Genomic DNA, 18,178 nt, shown 5'->3' with positions numbered 1-18,178 from the left:
ACCACAATCAACTCATGTAACAACAAATGTCTTTGGTTGAACAGTTCTTGCATACATTTACAATGCTGCATGAAAAAATGATCTATGGATGACATCTGCATGATTTTATAAACTGAGCAAGATAGGCACTAAAGTTTCTTTCTTTTTGTGTATACTATGCGTGTGTTGAGAATTGTGTTATTATTATTATTATTATTATTATTATTATTATTATTATGGAGACGTGGGTGCCTGCCTTTGCCTTGCTTTTGCAAATTGTGTCTTAGTAATTGTCACAATAGGCATTGAACGCGCCCCTGCTGACAGTTATCATAGATCATATTTTGCCTTCCTCGTGAGTGTCTGTGTGCAGCTGGACGGGTAAGTTTATCCTGTATAAGCAGAGGAAAACAAACCACAAGGTCACTCATCTTACATTTTACCGTTGACGTGCAGCAGCTCGCCTCCTTCACCGTGTTTACTGCCTGTGGGAAGGCAGCGAGACCAGGAAACACCGTTTGAGACTCCGCCCAGTGACCGAGGTTTGGGGCGTCGACTACACTTCGCTCAGACCAATCGGAGTTCACGGTGAAACTTTGTAAACAACTCTCACGCTGTTTTAAAGCTCTTGTGCTGTATTTACTACGAAAATGCGCGACGGTGCCGCAGCCAGGTGAGCCCAACGTGCCAAAACAGGTGAGACAAAGTTGTGTGTGTTCGCAGTTTTTCATTAAAACTTGTGTTTGTACGCTGTGCGCGCGCGCGCCGAGGGTTTGTATGTGTGTTCTCGTGACTCGTAGTAGTAGTAGTGGTGGCTCTCGTGCAAAACATCTGTCACGTACCTTCTCGAGTGAAGAGGAAAAATGTGGAGAGTTTATTTTTTATTATTTTCATAAAACTAAAAAGAATATGTGACGCTACATTTAAAGCTTTCTTATAACATAAGGTTAGAGGATGCCTCAGCACCGAGTGACGTCGCCACTTTACAGTAAAACGTTAAATTCCCGTTTACCGACACACTCCATAAATCTCGGTTACACTATTACTGTCTGCTTTGCATGAAGTTTGGCTGTTACACCACTGAAAGATTGAATAGCCTGTTTGGCAGGCGTGTTGAAAACAGTTTATCTGCAGATGAGACTTTACATAGCGTTTGAAGGGAGTTGTGATGTCCCCACCTCAGTGGGAGTGATAGTGCCAAAAAGAAGTGAAGTTTCCCTTTCACTTGTGCCTCTATTTATTTATTTATTTATTTATCTATTTTACCTGGAGGAGATTGTGTGATTGAGGTGTATAGAGAGAGTGTATAGAGACTTGGTGGTTTAAACTTAACACACCTTTGACTGATTTTGTGAATAATTTCAATGAGCAGGCTAATGATGGAGCAGAGTTCATTGAAAATCACTCAGCATTTGCCCACTGACTGAGTTCGACAGAGCTGTTATTAAGCAGCCGAGCAGCCTCTAAATGTGTCAGCGTGGTGATAAGTGTAGGTATCAAGAATTGCTTTAAGTGTAAGACAAGGAAATGTGACTCAGCAGGTAGACACTGACAGGAGAAAGAGTTCATGTTAAAGCGTTCAATTATGTTTCAAAAGCTCCTCATGATGTATAAAACCATTGCAAAAGCATTCAGTCAGTCAGTGGAAGCTGTGGTTTTAAATTTCAGATTAACAAGTACATTCCCTGTAATCTCTCTCTCTCTCTCTCTCTCTCTGTCTCTTCCTCTCTATGTGTCTCACCCACTCACAAACTCACGGAGTCACTCACCCACACACTCACTGATTTTAAGTTTCTGTCTAGTCTAAATAAACCATCCCAGTTCTTGTCTCTGAGCTCCAGCAGTGCTGAACGTGTACTGCGCTGTGGATGTGCCTGTTTTGCTGCCTGCTGTTTTACTGTTCGTCTGAGCAGCCTGCTATAGGCTACAGAGTCTCCATTCTGAACGGATGTGGGCACAACTTTCGTTGTGGAACATCAACATCTGCATGCTCTGTGTTTCCTCAGCACGCCCACCTCAGCTGAAGGAGGGGCTGAGGAAGAAGGGGGAGGGCAAGTTTCCTGTCAGACTGACTGAGAAACTGAATCGTTGAATTTGGCAGAGCCTCAGGCCCGGTTGGTGGGGGGGGAGTGACTTTATACTTGCAATCATGAGTTTCTTCACTGTAACTTCACTAGAATTGTGACGCATTTCTTTTGAATGCATTTGTGGTTTGGACAGTTAGCGCAGTTTACTTTATCTTGATTGTACCATACTGTTTGTTTGTGGGTTTCTATTTTGAAGAAATGTATCACTGCTCCAGCAGTCGCTACTCTGTCTCTATTAGACAAACAGCTTTGAGTAAAAGCTTAACGGGTGGTATATACTCATCTCCAAGAGTCCTTGGGCCGTAAAACACTTAGTGGTATTTTTGGCTCTGTTGCTGGCAGCTTTTGGCCTCTTGATATTGTTTTGGATGTTAACTGACACTGTGGCAGAGAGGTTAAAATGTAAACTATGAGCTTTTACTGCAGTGATACCCATACTGAGTAAATCTAAAGAGAAAAATGAGTGGTTAGGATATTTTTCTCACTTAGCTGCTTCCTCTAAACGTCTATTGTTACATTTCTAAGATCAATGGATACAATAGAAAGCAAAGAAAAACAGAGAGGATTTTCAAAAATAGCTAAATAAGGGATTTTGATGATTTATCAGTTACCGAAAACATAAATGTCACATTAACTATTTCTGTCTGTATACTTAAGGCCGATGTGTGGAAACACTGTAGTCTCCAATTGTTAAATGCTGTGACCATTTTCCACAGATTCTTTCAGGCCCAGACATCCCAAACAGACATCAAAAAAATAGTTGCAACAATGGCTGACTGTTGCATCACCTTGCATTTCCTGTGTCTCAGCCAAAAAGTTGCACTCAAGACATTCTCGGAACCCATCGGCTGTATTCGGCGTCTGACTTTTGGCAGACAGTGATACAGCCTCTGGGGGCAGACCCCCGATTTTTTGGCATTCCGGTTTGATTTGGGAGGAGGAGGCGAATTTCCGTTTCCGACTTCCGTTTATATAGGCCTATAAGTAAGTACGCTGAACCATTGCAATGGATTCAGAGTTTGCAGTGACACCAATTATGTTCCGCCTCGTTAGTTCACCACACGGACCGTTTAACCTGGCAACAACTGCAGCTGGCTCAAACGTGATTGGTCAATATCACGCAAACTGCAAACAGCCTACAACCAGAAACCAGGGCTCTTCTGCTCTTCCTCCAGAGGCAAGATCTCTGGGGTTTGACTACAGACTCTGCAGTCACTGAATGTAGAGCCTGTATATAGAGACTACACTCAAGATAACTCTCCATACCAGCAGGTGGCGGTAGTCTGTATTTATCATTCAAAAAAAGGAAACCAGAAGACTGAGAGGATGGATTCAAGATGCTACACAACACAAGAGGATATTTACCAAGTGAATAATAACAGTCACAATCTGTTTCTGCTGAAGAGCTCAGTGGCTAAAAAAAAGTTTTATCTAGTGTAACAACTTTGATTCAGTCTCACTCTCTCTTTGTTTGCTTTCTTTACTTCCGTTTCTCTCCTCATGCACTGAGCTGAGCTGAACTGAAAAGCTGACTAGTGCCAACAGTGCGGGACACAGTGCAACGTTGACCACCGGCTGACCGTCAGCTTGGTGTTTAAGGGCCCATAGATTCCTCTATTGTTGCTCTGATGTAAACTGCAAAATGTCAGTCCACAATTATGAAATAAGCAACTAGAATAAAATAAATGCACATGGTCAATGTGCTTTTGCTGTTACAAACCTGGCCTGCAGTTCTCACTTAGCTTTTTGTGGTCATTATATAGTACTTAGTTTCACTTAGATTTTTGGAGTTTTGAGTGACAGCAAGTCACATTGTCATCGGGTCGTCATCTGAAAACTTCCCGTACGTCACTGATAGGTCCAACACACATCTACTTAAATAAATCATAGTGGTTTTTGAATCTTGTGACAACAGCTTAGCTGGCAAGAAGCTTGAACTCATGTGTTTTTCAAAAAATAATATATAGATCTCATCATGCATGCTGAGCACATTGATTTTTTCTAACTGCTGTTGGAGTTCAGATAAAAATCAAAACCTTTAACCTGCGTGTCAGTTATCTTAAGTAGTGATGACACCTTGGAGGCAGATGGGAATTGTTTGTTTTCATGTTTAGCTTATCTCTGAGCAAATCGAGTCACTGTCTCACATGAAACACACTGACGTCATCATTTCCTGGCACGCTTCCTAAACACAAACAAGGCAGTGACAGACAGACCACAGTGTTTTGGTGGTTTGATTGCTTTAAATGCACAATGCAGTTGTGCTGAGATGATGCCGCTGTTTTGATGAGAATGAGGATTGACCTTTTTTTTTGGCTCGGTGCTGTTCATGTAACAGGAACACAGAATAGTGCCAAGTACATGTGAAGAAAAGGTGGTTAAGAAATAAGAACAACATGACTTCATGTATAGAGGAAAAAGGAGAACAGTGTTTGTTCATTCGGTCAACATCCTTTTACTATCAGAAAAGTTTCAGTTGTGTTTGTGACCAGGTTGCCACACCAGAAGTGCAAAGGACAACTAAATTTACAAGTACTGCAGTCGGCAGTATCAGTGACATACCTCAGTTGTTGCTTAACAGTTAGGTTATTTGTATGATTTTTGTGGTTCCTCATTTGGTGACAAGAATAAACTGTGGTAGAAACTCTTATAGTATGACATGCCTATATGCTGCTGCAGTAGGCGTGGGTGCTATCTTTATTCTCATATACCTTCCTGACATTTCACTGGGGTATACGCTGCATGATGGTAATAGTATTCTGTATTTCACTGAAGTAAGACCAATTGCCTTGTTAACTCATCATAAAACACACTTCATACAAGCTCAACAGAAGCAAAATAAAACAAAAACTTAGTCAGTCTTGTTGGTTGTTTAGTTAGTTAGTCTACGGTTTCAACCATCACCAGCTCTGGTTTTAGGGATGCACCGATCCGATATCTGGATCGAATATCGGCCCTGATATCATCAAAATAGATGGATCGGGTATCGGAAAATGCAACCTATACCTGAGGCGATCCTTTCCCTTTGAAGCTATTGCGACTCAAGCTACGTCATACATCATGTAGCAAAGGAGAGAATCTGCTGTGTGGAGGTATTTCACACTATTTCAACTGCTGTTGCACAATTGTTTATTTTTGTTAAAAACAAATAGTTCATCTTGTTTCATTTAATCTTAGGAAAGAACCGTGTAGTCATCAATGCCTGGTGACTCTGGTCTTTCCTGTTCTACATGTAAAGGTATATAGCTTTTTAGGTCAACCATGGTATCGGATTGGTATCAGGTATCAGCTGATACTGAAAGCCACAGCATCGGGATCGGTATCGAAACTGAAAAAGTTGGATCAGTGCATCTCTTTCTGGTTTGATTGAAATGAACCCGTAACTCACCGAGTCAGATGTGAAAATATTCAGTATTTCCCTGCCGTCTGTGTCTCTGCTGTAGCTGGCTGGATGTCCACTAGTCCTGTAACATTATCCCCACCACTCGCTGTCGCCATCTGTCTTAGCTCAGTTGCCTGCTCCACCAAGAGAGACTGACCCCTGGTGGACCGTGATGTGCACAACATACAATACATCCTCAATACAGCATCTCTGTATGAATTTAACCATGGAATGGGCGGCCGGTGGATGGCTGTGGGAGATTGTTGTTTGCATGTTCCCTTTTAAATCAATCTAGAAGAAGATCCATAATAGTTAGAACATTCTTTTTTTTTTTCAGTAGAAAGCTAAGACTTCTGTCTTCCCCATCATCATGCCCTTATGTTACCTTGCTTTACCTTACGTGCGGAGCAAACATGGTATTTTACAATAATTACCCCAGTATTAGCCCATAATGGTTGCTGGAGTTTGTTGTTTGCATAATCCTTTATATATAGCAATCTAACAGACAAACCATAATAGGTAGACCATTCATTCTTTTTGCAGCAGAAAGCTAAGGTCTCTGTCTTTTGTGTCATCATGTTGTACGCTCATGATGACATCAGTATGATTATGAAATTGCACAGTGGCACTAGAGGAATGAATGGTGAATTTATCAAAATGCCTTTCCACTCTGCTCATAAAGATTAGCATATCTCAAAAAAAATAATAATATTTCCTAAATGGATACATTTTTGAAAGTCTAATGAAAAGACTTGTCAGAGTTTTGTGTTTTTTTTAAGGACACAATTTCATATATTTTATCAGTTATAATGGTTTATTGCCTTACATAACCTTTTAGCTTAGGTTGTACTGCATTTAGGAATATGAAGCATTTAAGGATACCTTTGGAAATGACATGACAATAGCAAACATAACAATGTAGGCACTGGTGGTCCATTTGTATTACAGAGTTCAGAAGGTTAATAGAAAATGAGCATCTGTATTTTTGACAGTATTGAAATTCATATTGTCAGGATTTCTATATACCCTGTTAAACTTTAATACCATTATACTGCCACAGCTAACATTACACTTTTCAGTATTCATCATCAGTATCTTGTAGAAATGCTCTATTCATTGCTCAGACCCTGTAACAAGTGAGGCAAGTAAGAAGGACTTATTTTTCCACAAAAATAACTCTCCAAAAACTGAAATTTGGCAGCCAAACCAAACTAAAGCTGTAGTTTTTTCTTGCTTCCCAGCCTCGCTTAGTGTAGGATGTTGGGTTGTGCACAGACCCTGCCTATGAGGCACAAAATACACTGACAATGGTGAATAAACATGCGCTGGTCTATGACAAGAACTTAGAGACAAGGTTGAAAATAAAACAGCTCTCTAATGGATGATCAGGGGTGCAATGTCAGAAGAGACAAACCTGGCAAATGTCTGGGGCCCCCTAAAAAAATGTGGGAAAAGGGGTCCCACGGGGCAACTCATAAGCTCCTTTCCCATTGCCCAAAAAAACACTAACACCTGCTAACATCTGGCTGTTGTATTTCTTGGGAAAGGTTACTTCAGCATTCACTCCCGGGTTGGATGACTCTGCAGTAGTCACGGGTGTTTATCAGCTCCAGCTATGATCAGCTTCAATCAGCATTGATGGAAGTATGACACCCCAGTGAACGTGCTAATAGGCCTGTTTCCACCACAGGAACTTCGGGGTAAATTTACGGGGCGGGGCCGTTGGTGCGTGTCTCCACCACAGGAACCACCTCCGAAGGACAGAGCTCCGGAACTTTTACAGGGGCTAAACAAGTCCCTGCCTCGGAGTAGGTACTCAGAACGGCCCCGAAAGACTCCTGGCTGGGGCTTGGGGGTTACTTGGTGCTGATTGGATATACTCAAGGCTGAATGTGACGTCAACAGAAAGCAACAAAATAGCCGGCATTTTTAAAACTCAGCAGACGAGGGTTAGCTTGTTCATAGCTTCCACCGCCATGTAAACAAACTCAATAACCGGTCCATGGAAAACATATTTTTTCCGACAGATGTCTTAGTTACAACATGGTTGAGCTAGCAAAGCAGTGTTGTGTTGCTATGTGTGGTATTTATTCAGTTTTGGGAAATCACGATGTCTAGGAAGCATCAGCTGACAGGGACAGCTGACAGCAGCAGCAAAGCTAACATCAGAATGTCATCTGTTAAAAGCCTCCCGTTGTCGGAAACGACACTACTCCTATTAGCTCAATCATGTTGTAACTAAGACATCCGTTGGAAAAAATATTTTTTTCACGGGCCACTTTGTGAGTTTAGTGAGTTATTACAGACACCGCTATCAGCTAACAGCTAACAGCGTCCCTACGCCACTACGTCACCCCAGTCAAAATGGTCACGCAACGATTACGTCACATCCAGAGCCCGGTAACTTTACAGGAACCTCCCTCCTACTCCGCTCTCTCAGTGGAGACACGTTGGTTGAGAGGGCCGAGCGAGAGGATGTTCCTGTAATAGTTCCTGCCCCCCAAACAGTACCAGGAACTTCTTCAGTGGAAACAGGCCTAATGTTAACCCCTCTGCTGGCGCGATCCAATGACAGGTCGCCACAAAATACCATCCATCTCCTTCCAAGCAGTGCTCGAACATAGTTCAATATTAGTTGGCCGAGAAGTTAGTTTGAGAGAGAGACTGAATAAGAAAGATATCAAAAAAGAAGTAGCAACCCTGATATTTTCATTGGCCATCAGGCTGCCATCTACTGTTTACTAACCTGTTTTCTGGCCTGTTTATGGTGTTGAACGTGACTCAGTATTTAAAAAAAAAAAAAAAGAAGAGGCAACTCATCTGCTGCAGAGCGGTGTACAAGGCTCTAGTCGACTGGCAGTGTTAAAGCAGTTTATCACCCATTCCTAATGGGTTTTTCCATGTTTTAAAAAAAATAATTTTAGCTAATTTTGGTGGTAATATTGGCAAAGAATCAAATAACATCTATAAATCCCCTTAGTAAGGACATACAACTAGCCACCTGTGACTGCCATACATATGTTAGGTGTAACCATTAGTGCAACCCTCAGGGTTGATGGGCTTCTTTGTCTGGGCCACCAAGAGTCAAGGATCGCCACTGTGGGTGACTGCTGGCATGTTTTCAGTGCAGCAGAAGCAGCAGGAGGAGGAAGAGGAGGAAGAGGCAGAGCAGTGTCAGATTGTATGTACGGATGTGTCTACTATAGAATTGGACCAGGATCAACTCTGAGATTTTGCAGCTGCTCTGCAGGAAGAACATCCTGGCTTTGCAATGCTGATTATGCCAGCTTAAGTACTGCTGGAATGCGGTTACATGGGTTTCACATTAAAACATCTGTGTCAAATGAACTGTCAGCATGTTATATTCCAGCCTTTTGTGTATTCATATTCTACAGTTTGTGTGCATGCTAAGCTTTAATAATGCAATTCAGAAGTTGTTTTTACATTTGATACATTAAAGCAAAAAAAAAAGGCAATTTCAAACAATTTTACATCCATTAAGTGTGCCTAAATTTATATCTAACTTCACTTGCTAGAATATGTGCCGCTTTCACTGGGCGAATGCCAACCGAAAGAACGGACGCATTGATGCATCGACTGTAATACAGCTTTTTTTTTTTGCTTTATATTTTTACATATTGTATTTGTTTACTGAAATTCACAGCTTTGCAGTATTAAAAGTGGTACAGTGTGTGCTTTTGCCTGCTCGCTGAGGCTTGTCGTGTTGTGTTTATGAAGTAATCAGTGAAGTAGAAACTTTTTTTTTTTTTTTTTTTTTTGCGGCTGATGTTACTGACAAGCTGGTAGCTTTTGGTAGCCAGTACAGTATGTCACACATTACAGCTGTTTTAAGATGTGTCTTGTTGTCTGGTAGGTATGTCAGCTGCTGATACCACAATGTTGTGGCACTGAAAATTCCCCTGAGTGCATACATCAAAGGGTGTTAGTGCATTTCCCAAATGTACATTTGTTATGTCATGAAGTCTTTTTTTTTTATTTTTACTGGTAGGCAGTACCACTTCTCTGAAACTGATTTCGAGGGTTGTGTAAACTTATCTTACTTGCAAATGATACACACAGGTACATGAAGATGGATAAAGAGAGATAGATTCAATGTGGGAGGAAATTACACGTTTCCCGAAGTGTTTTTTGTTTCAGGCTCTTTCTATAAACAAGTATTGTTGGTGTTATGATGGAAGAATTTCTTTGGTAAATCTTTAATTTGTTTTGATTAAGCTTCCCTTTGAGCTCTTTGGGTTTCGACTGCTGTTTTCAGATGTTTGTTGACTCAGTTTGAGACAGTGTAATGAATGTGGTCATGGTGTCTATGCAGGGTGTAGTTCATAGATGGTAAAACTCTGACCTCTAGTGGTCAGGGAAAAGTTGTGCAAGATGAGCCATCCCATCAACATCTAGTATGATTGACTATCTATGGTATCATTATGTGAATATAACTTCATTTGCCAAGAAGTGCTCCCTCTTGGTGAATCAGCGATGCATATTTAAGAACTTATAGTAGACACACATCTGTCTGGCTATCAACACAACAATGTTGTATCAACCTAATGCATAAGCACTGATTTCCAAAAGTAGTGTGATTTGTGATTCCACTTGTAATGGTTGGTTTTAAGAGCTTGAACATCATTCTAGTTACCTAATTCTAAAGTGGCGCTATCATTTTGTGCAAATTAGCTGAGAAAGTTATCATGTTATCAAAAACACTGATCATTACCATTTATCAGAAATTAGATTGTACTATTATTATTATTATTATTATTATTATTATTATTTTACAAAGGGGAAGTAATATGGTTTGTGTTTTTGGTTAAATCAGCTTTAGTGTAAGTTAATAATAGAATGAGTGATTTAGATATGACTTTCTAAATGTGACTGCAAAAACACGTCTACTGTTCTAATAGTATATAAAGATTTTAAAATGTTAAATTGTATGACAAGGGGAAACCCATTTATTTCATACCTTGATGGAAAGTAGCACTAAATAAATATTGACATGACATTTTCCCCTGATACAGTAGAATGCTGTGGCAGTGATGAAGAAAAAAGACATCACTGAACAGTATTTTCATAAAGGTATAATTGAGAATCACACGAGGAATTATCATAGGCTCTTAAATGTAAATGTATCACTGCTAGAAAAGGGTGGTGTTGCCCTTTAATGTCGATTATACACACAGGTGTCATTCTCAAATATAACCACTAGAGGGCAGAAAAGTCATGTTGATGAAATCAGAAACTGAGGGTTTGAGGTACTCTGTAAGGGACATTACCTCAGTGTGGCATGGCTATATGTGATGAGAGCTTCAGTCAGCTTCAGTTAGATGACTTAACAAAAGAGAGTTTGTTTTTTTGTTCAAAAGGCAATATACACTGCAACAAAAGATCAGTTTTAGGACAAGTACTCTACTCTAACAAGTAGCCATTGAAGACGTTTGCTGAAAAGTACAGTCTAAAATTTGTAAAATGTGATTTCATTCCTTATCAGTCTAATCAAAGCATTAATACTTAAACTAATAAGATATATAGTATTAATAAAAAATAATTCTTAACCATGTTTGAAGGATATGGGCAAGAGTGTGACTGTTGTGCAGACGATTTCAGTTGCCTTTGGCAGCTCCGTGAAATTTGTGCCAAATTTAGGCTCTTATGTTTATTTTGGAAGTCTTGGTGGTGCTTTTTGTGGTTGGCTTTGGACGGTGGTCGCATGTGGCTGCGTATCACTCATCTGTATGAGGAAATGACCTCCTGACGACTGCTGCAAAAAAGCTGCGAGCTAGCCAGGTCAAGGTTCACAAATGTAAACATCAGTAAACATGGAGAAAAAAGTGAAGAATGCAACTGAAGTAGTGTCCTGCTAGTCATTGTACAGACGTTGGAAATAAACTGGACGACCTCTGTGTCACATCAGTTCCCAGCAGGATATCAGGAACTGGAACATCCTTTGATTACTAAAATCCCACAGCGCCATTCACCTAGGTAACTCTTTTTTTATATGCTGATGCGATAGAGTAGAGGGCTGTGGTGAGAAAAGGGGAGGAGGCGTGTGTGCTTTGCAGTGAATAAGGACTGGTGTGACAGTGGAAATAAGAGTTGTTGTCCTGTCCCTGCTGTGGATCACTGCATCCATTAGGTGGACGGTTAAATCATTCCGCACCCAAAAACCATGGATTAGCAGAACCATCCGGAAACATGGAGAGTTATAAAGCAGCAGCCAACAATGTAAGAAGAAGCAAAAAAAAGTGCTAAAAACAGTGCACAAGCTAAAGGACCTGATGCAATCACATTTCACTGGAGTTGTAAGTGATTGATTGATAAACAAGATTATGAATCTGATGCTAGATGTCAGTGCTTGGGAGTTTTTGATGCTCAGTGCTACAACCACATTTGGTCTATAACAGTATTGTGTATTGAACCATATACCCAGCCCGAATCAATAATTGAGGCAGTTAAACTAGTCCTTACTGTGCCTGTCAGTGGATTTCAAACCACACCTCTCTACACAAAATCAATAAAGTCATAGAGGTCCCTGACAGTCCAGAAAAAGCCTCACACTGTCACAGCATAGATTTGATTCCTGAGTTACCAAGTGATGTTTAGAGTCAAATGAATACTGACAACCAATCAGAGAAGGTAAATATGCTTTTTTATTTTATGTCATTGCATGATTCAAAACACTCGTTTGTGCAGGATCCAAGGAAAGTCAGACATTTTGAATGCCACAGCCAGCCAACACAGCCTTGACTGTCTAGCACTAACAATAGGACACAGACATGTCGGGGATGGGAGAGGTGTAACAAGGGCAGAGAAAGCACTAACAAGCTGGCTTCCCTGCTCATGTCTGTTTCTCTTTGAAGTCAAGCTTCATGGCCCTCTGTAGGCCTCTGTGACCCCAACGTCTGACCTCAACTTGGAAGTTTATACTAGAAGCAAAACCAATCTGGAGTGCGTTCGGCAGAGAGGATGGATGTGGATTACACGAGAATGTAGTGTGCATGGGTATGTGTTTTTGTATGTGCGTGCCTTGTGTGTGTGTTGCAAGAGACACACAGAGCTCGACAGAGAGAGAGAGACAGAAACCGACTCTGATAAAAAGGTAAAAGAGGCCAATTAGAGACAGAGAGCCCTATTCAGAACGCTCTTATACTATAGGACCAATGGAGTATTTTGAAACTCCAAACATTTCTCCAAGCGAAACCCCATGGTGATAAGAACTGAGCCATATTGTTGCCTGATGTTATTCCTTCATTTTGTGCTCTGAATCTCCCTGTGTAATGTGGTGGATGGCTCAGGATGCTTGGGAGTCACTTAAGGGTTAGTGGCTGTGTGCGCGCACGTTTTTGTGGTGTATTTTAATTGAAAGTAAACTTCCCTTAATGAAGAGTTTCCAGTGAAAGGTGAGCTTTGTGTGGTGTTGGCAACATGGAGGATGAACTCTAGACCGAATTGTGTTGTCACATGTTGTGCTGGCGTGTGGCAGAAAATGAACACGTGAAGGAACCTCAGGGCTTTGGTTTGAGGAAGATGAAAAGTTATGAATGAATACGACTGTGTGGGGGAGTGTTGCTGTTGTGCTTGTACGCATCCTTGTATCCTCAGTCGTGCTCCAGCTTCAGATCTGCAGTGCACACACACTCACACATAAACTTACAAACTGTACAGTACACACCCACACTCCCTCTGAAGTGCTCACATAAATACACATACACACTTTCATCACGACACTGTATATGCACAGAGGTTCCAGTGAGTGAGATTACAGGAGGAGAAACAATCCCAGTTCCCCAGCTAACTGTGTTTATCAGGGCTGGTGGAGGAGACCGCTCGCTGGGCTGCATCAGTCCACCTCTGAGCCCCTGCTGACTCCAGCCTCTGTTGATCTAGACACTGTGGACTATTTTCAACCTAGGGGCCATGCTGTAAGCTGTGTTTAGTTGGACAGACATGTAACTTTTCCTTAAAGCTGTGTGTTTTGTATGTGTAGGTGGGCACATGTGTCTAGCACCATATGCACAAATGTGTCCTGGTTAACTGGTGTTAACACTACTGCATAGCACCACTACTGTGCATTGGCATGGATGGTGGCAACTGGCAACACTGGAAGATGAGACATATACTGTATGCACATGCAGGGCTTGAGGTACCTTTTTCTTTGTACATGTAGCTTTTAAAAAAAATGCATGCAGCAATGTTTTTTTCTGCACCATGTGGTGTATTTGTCCTTCTCAAAAGAAATCCAACAAATATGAGCTAATGAGCTGACTTCCCCTTTCATTTTCCTCAAAAACTGTACCGTTAAATAACTTCAGACATTACAAGGTCTTGGTCAGTGTTACCTTGAACAGGCTTTTATTAAAAAAATGCAAATCTCTGAAGGAAAACATTTATTCATTTAATTTATAAAAGTTTAAAAACGATGACATTTTCAATGTGTTATGTTATTATTTGAGCTTAGTTTTCCCTGTACAGTAATATGCAGTGAAACCCCTCCAAATTTTACTTTTCATAGGAACATTTTAAGCAGAAATCCATTGTGCTTCTCAGTAAACCTAATATGGACACGGTTTTATCTAATTAAAATATGATGTGTAATACATTTTTGCTGTCAAGGGAGTCTTTCTTTGTCCTTTTTGGCCACTCCAAGTACACTGCAACGTGCTGCAACATTATAACTTTGTTTTTCATTGCCTGTGGCATAAGAGCATATGAGCAGGTATAAATTGCATGAGTGTCATGATTAATATGTGAGATCTGGCAGTCGTGCACAACGTATTTCCCGTACTAATTTACATGCACTGGTGCATATAGAGCTGAGAATTACATGCACTGCTTAAATTTTACGTGCATTACTATGCATATGCACAAGCCCTGAAACATTAACCCTCTCTGATAGACTCTTCACCTCCTGGTATTGAAGAAATTACTCTTTTTCCTGGGAGTAATTGGCCTCTACTCCTCCAACTTGTCACATCAAGATGAATGACTTAATTTGTGAAGGCATGTGGTCCTAACCTGCTTAATTAGAACAAATAAATCCACCAGATTGGGTAAAGGTCACCACAGAAGTTAGCCAGTACTAGAACTGGCATATCAAGTCAATCTGACTGATTGACTGTACAGCTGTGGTGTCCTTTAGCCTGCTGTGCCTTGTACCTATCTCAATACATCTGGTGGGTCATTAGAAGCTTGAGCTTTTCTGTGTGCATGAGCCCATGAGTGTATGTATGTGTTTGTTTTATTAGCATCAGAAAAAGAAATATTGTAATACTGGTAATAGTCTGGATCTTTATTGGCATCTGTCTTCCTGTTTGTCATCGGGTGTGAAACCGTGGATGAGGCTGTAATAATGTTTTGTGGTTAAACAAGGATTCTTCACCTAAATACTTCAGTGTTCGTCTGTGTCTCTCTGGACAATCCCTATTTGACTTCTGCTCTACTGTGTCTCTCCAGAACAGCTGGAATTTCTGTCATCACTGCATCTTTCCTCCAGTGAGCTGCCATTGAAATTAAAGTGACTTGATGTAAAGATTGCAATTAAATCTGAGTGATATGATGTGGTTCTGGTGTGGTTCAAACTGATATAGGTCTGATCTAGATTCAAAGCATGGCAAATACTGGCTTTTGTAGGCAAACAGCAATATGTATATTAAAGAGTGACCTTATCCGATACTGAAGAGTTATTTATATTAATATATTAATATAGTTTAGGATTGCATGAGCTCTTGTTTGCTATACTACTCATTGCATTGTGTGTTTTATTTATTGACTTTGGTAACATTCCATGTAACTGGTCATTCCTACATAATATGCACACAATTTATTTTTGCTTTGGCTTGTTTACTTCTTCTATGATTGTTAACTGCTTGTATAAAAACCTAATAATTATGTTTCTTGCCTTGTTTGACCTAGTTTTAGTGATGTTGCCTCTTTCCATGATCCCAGGAATTGAGTACAGTGTTATCATAGCTGATAGAAACAATGACCAAAGCTACAAAAGTTGTTATAAACCATAGTTCTCCTTTAAAAAAAAAGTCCAATGATACCACAGTCAACTTCCTACTTTGTGTCATAGACTATGTAAAAAGAAGCCAAAAGCAAAAGCAAAAGTGAAGCCAAAACATCTGGATCGCCCCCTGGTGGCTGGCACTAGTATAAGTCATAAACCCTGCCAACTCCATGTCAGTGAATGGGCCATCGGCCAAACTACAAGATCTATACATCAAATCAATTTTCCCAAAGATGGTTTCTGTCACTTAAGGTAGTTCTTATCACGCTGATGTTTGTTCAAGTGTTCATTTCTCTGATAAGTTTGGTAATAATTAGTTAAATAGGGGGATTGATGTCATGATAGACAACTGTGTGTGCCAATCGGTGTGCTGGCGATCAATGCTTGGGATTGGGATCCCCTTTATACAGTTATTGTTGCTTTGTGTCAACAGACAGTCCCAGTTTTTGCCGCACTAGAGCCCCTGTGCTCCGGCTTTCTGCTTTGGAACAAACTGCTACGTGAATACTGGTGGAATTTTTTTACTTAGAAATCTTTTCTCCTCACTTTACATTACAAAATACACAAGTCCTGAATACTATGGTGGCTGAACCACTGGCTGTTCTGCCCATCCGCTCCCAAATGACCCAGCACTTTGACCTGGCTGAGCAACAGTAAATGCTTTGATTCAGCCGCCAGCTTCTCCTCCTGGCCATTAGGTACCATCAAGCTGCCTCTCTCCATCTGAACCTCCTGTAAACAAACGAGCCAGCCATCGCATTGGACTGTGAGAAGAGACATCAACCCTTACCCTTCCCTCCATTCTCCAGTCTAAACACATACAGTCCCCCTCAGCTCACTCCCCCATGCAACCTATAACTTGTCCTTATCCTGTGTAATGCGATCAATCCTGCATAATGATGTCAAAACTGTGCCCCACCAACACACACACATGCACCTTATTCTCCACTGTGGCTGGCTCTGGCCTTATATTTGCTGAATTACAGTAACTCATAGTCGCAACACCATTTCCTGGAAAGTAGGGCAAAAGTCAGCAAAGCTTTATGTGACTCTAGTGTGCGTCCTTGTGTGTTTATTTGTGTCTGTATGTATGTATGTGAGGTCTGAGAGAGAGAAGACGCAAGAGCATGTGTGAGACACAAGTGGGGCAGAGGGCCTAGTGGAGGGGTACCCCGATAGGCCCCAGAATTCCCCCGAGCAGCACCCAGCATAGAGGAACAACTATGGCCTTTGTTGGTCACCCCGTGGATCTCACACACAGTTAATATAGACTTTTCCCACTGACTCTGCCAAGAGTCTGAAGTCATTTAATGAAGTGGCGGCTGAGTTTAGAAGGAGCCAGTGTGCTCGCTGCTTGCGCTGACAGAATGGAAAATGTCTGTGTTATGCAGCGAACAGCGAGTGACAAGAGGAGTGTGTTCTGATACTCACCTCTCTGGACACACACACAAATGAATTAGGAACCCGCACACACATGCATACAGACACTAATGACAACGCTTCATGAGAAGAGACACTGTGATTATACCACTACACATGCATTTCTTCTGGATGGTTATGGCTCATTCATTGCGGGATACATCACTGATTCAGACAGGTTTGTAATTAGCTGTGATTGGGTCTAACACCACTAATGTCCCCTACTGAACACAAATGATTTAGTGGCATTTGTGCTGTTGTGTCTGTGTGAATCTGGATGTTTTTGTATGCATAATAAGTGTGATTCTGTGGCAAGTAATATTTCTCATGGCCTAAACTTGTGGCACTCGTACTTAAAATGAGAAAGCCTAATTGTTTCAGGAATTCTTTCTAGTTATCTCTTTGTTTGGTTCATTTATCAGAGCAAAACCTCACCTTTCATGTCCATTTTCACGGCTGTCTATTTAGCCACTTTTGCTATGAATGGACAGTATCTCTGTATGTATTTGGTCGCACTTCTATTCAAGCCCCTGTCTTTTCATCTATCTATGGGCAGATTGCAGTCTGTTTTGGTGTCCTATTGTGCAGCTGTCAGTTATTTTCAAAACACTCGAGTGTCATTTGCCTCAGATTCCATCCCTTTCAATTCTCGCTTCTTTTCTATGGCTCCGCTAGCGTACATCTCATTGAGCGTGCATCAGCAGGCAGATTCATTCTTCTCTCCTTCTAAAAGCACATTTCTTTTTTCATAGCAGCCATAAGCCTCCTTTTTAAACCCACGGACAATGTGTTTTTGTCCATCCTCCTCCGTCCTTTTCAGTGGAGAGTGCAGGGATTCTCTCTCTCTCTCTCTCTCTCCCTCACTCTCTCTTTTTCTGAGGGCATCTGGGGGGACCCCTGAGCGTGGTGCTTCTCTTCAAGCTCAATTGTCTGTCCGTAATGAACCATGATGAAAGATAACAGAATGAAATGTAATAATTCATGCGGGCCGCGGTGAGGAGCACGTGGCTAGCGGTTGGCCGGGGCCGTGATAGCCTCCTGCTCGGCTCCCAGAACAATGTGTTGGCCCTGCCAGCACTGTTCACCCGCTCTGGTCCAGCAATCTTGTTGCTCTGTCCTCTCACTGTCCCCTTGCTGCTATTCAGAATCACTTAACGCTGGAAGGCTTTCTGTGATCAGTGGCATGCCAGAGCATCTCTTTGGGAAACAAGGCAAACTGTCCCTTTGGACTCACTGTCTACTTAGCATTCCTTCATTCTTTACCCCTCGCCTCTTGTTTTATATGTTTGG

The 18,178-nt window shown here is 41.3% G+C and overlaps 1 protein-coding gene across 2 annotated transcripts in view; it reads left to right on the top strand.

Annotated features, from left to right (window-relative positions):
- Window positions 1–535: 535 nt before the first annotated feature.
- The window catches only part of ccnd2a (cyclin D2, a), a 176,502-nt gene continuing 158,859 nt past the window's right edge, over window positions 536–18,178 (top strand). The window contains exon 1 of one of the 2 annotated variants that reach the window (XM_049573106.1): window positions 536–675. The gene's annotated coding sequence lies outside the window, so the exon portion shown is untranslated. The remainder of the gene's footprint in view (window positions 676–18,178) is intronic. The other variant, XM_049573107.1, reaches the window with a different exon arrangement.

The sequence above is a fragment of the Epinephelus fuscoguttatus genome, linkage group LG4 (assembly GCF_011397635.1).
Source record: "Epinephelus fuscoguttatus linkage group LG4, E.fuscoguttatus.final_Chr_v1".
Lineage (NCBI taxonomy): Eukaryota > Metazoa > Chordata > Actinopteri > Perciformes > Serranidae > Epinephelus > Epinephelus fuscoguttatus.
Note: the sequence above shows the minus strand (reverse complement) of the source record. Positions and strands in the feature narration are given on the sequence as shown.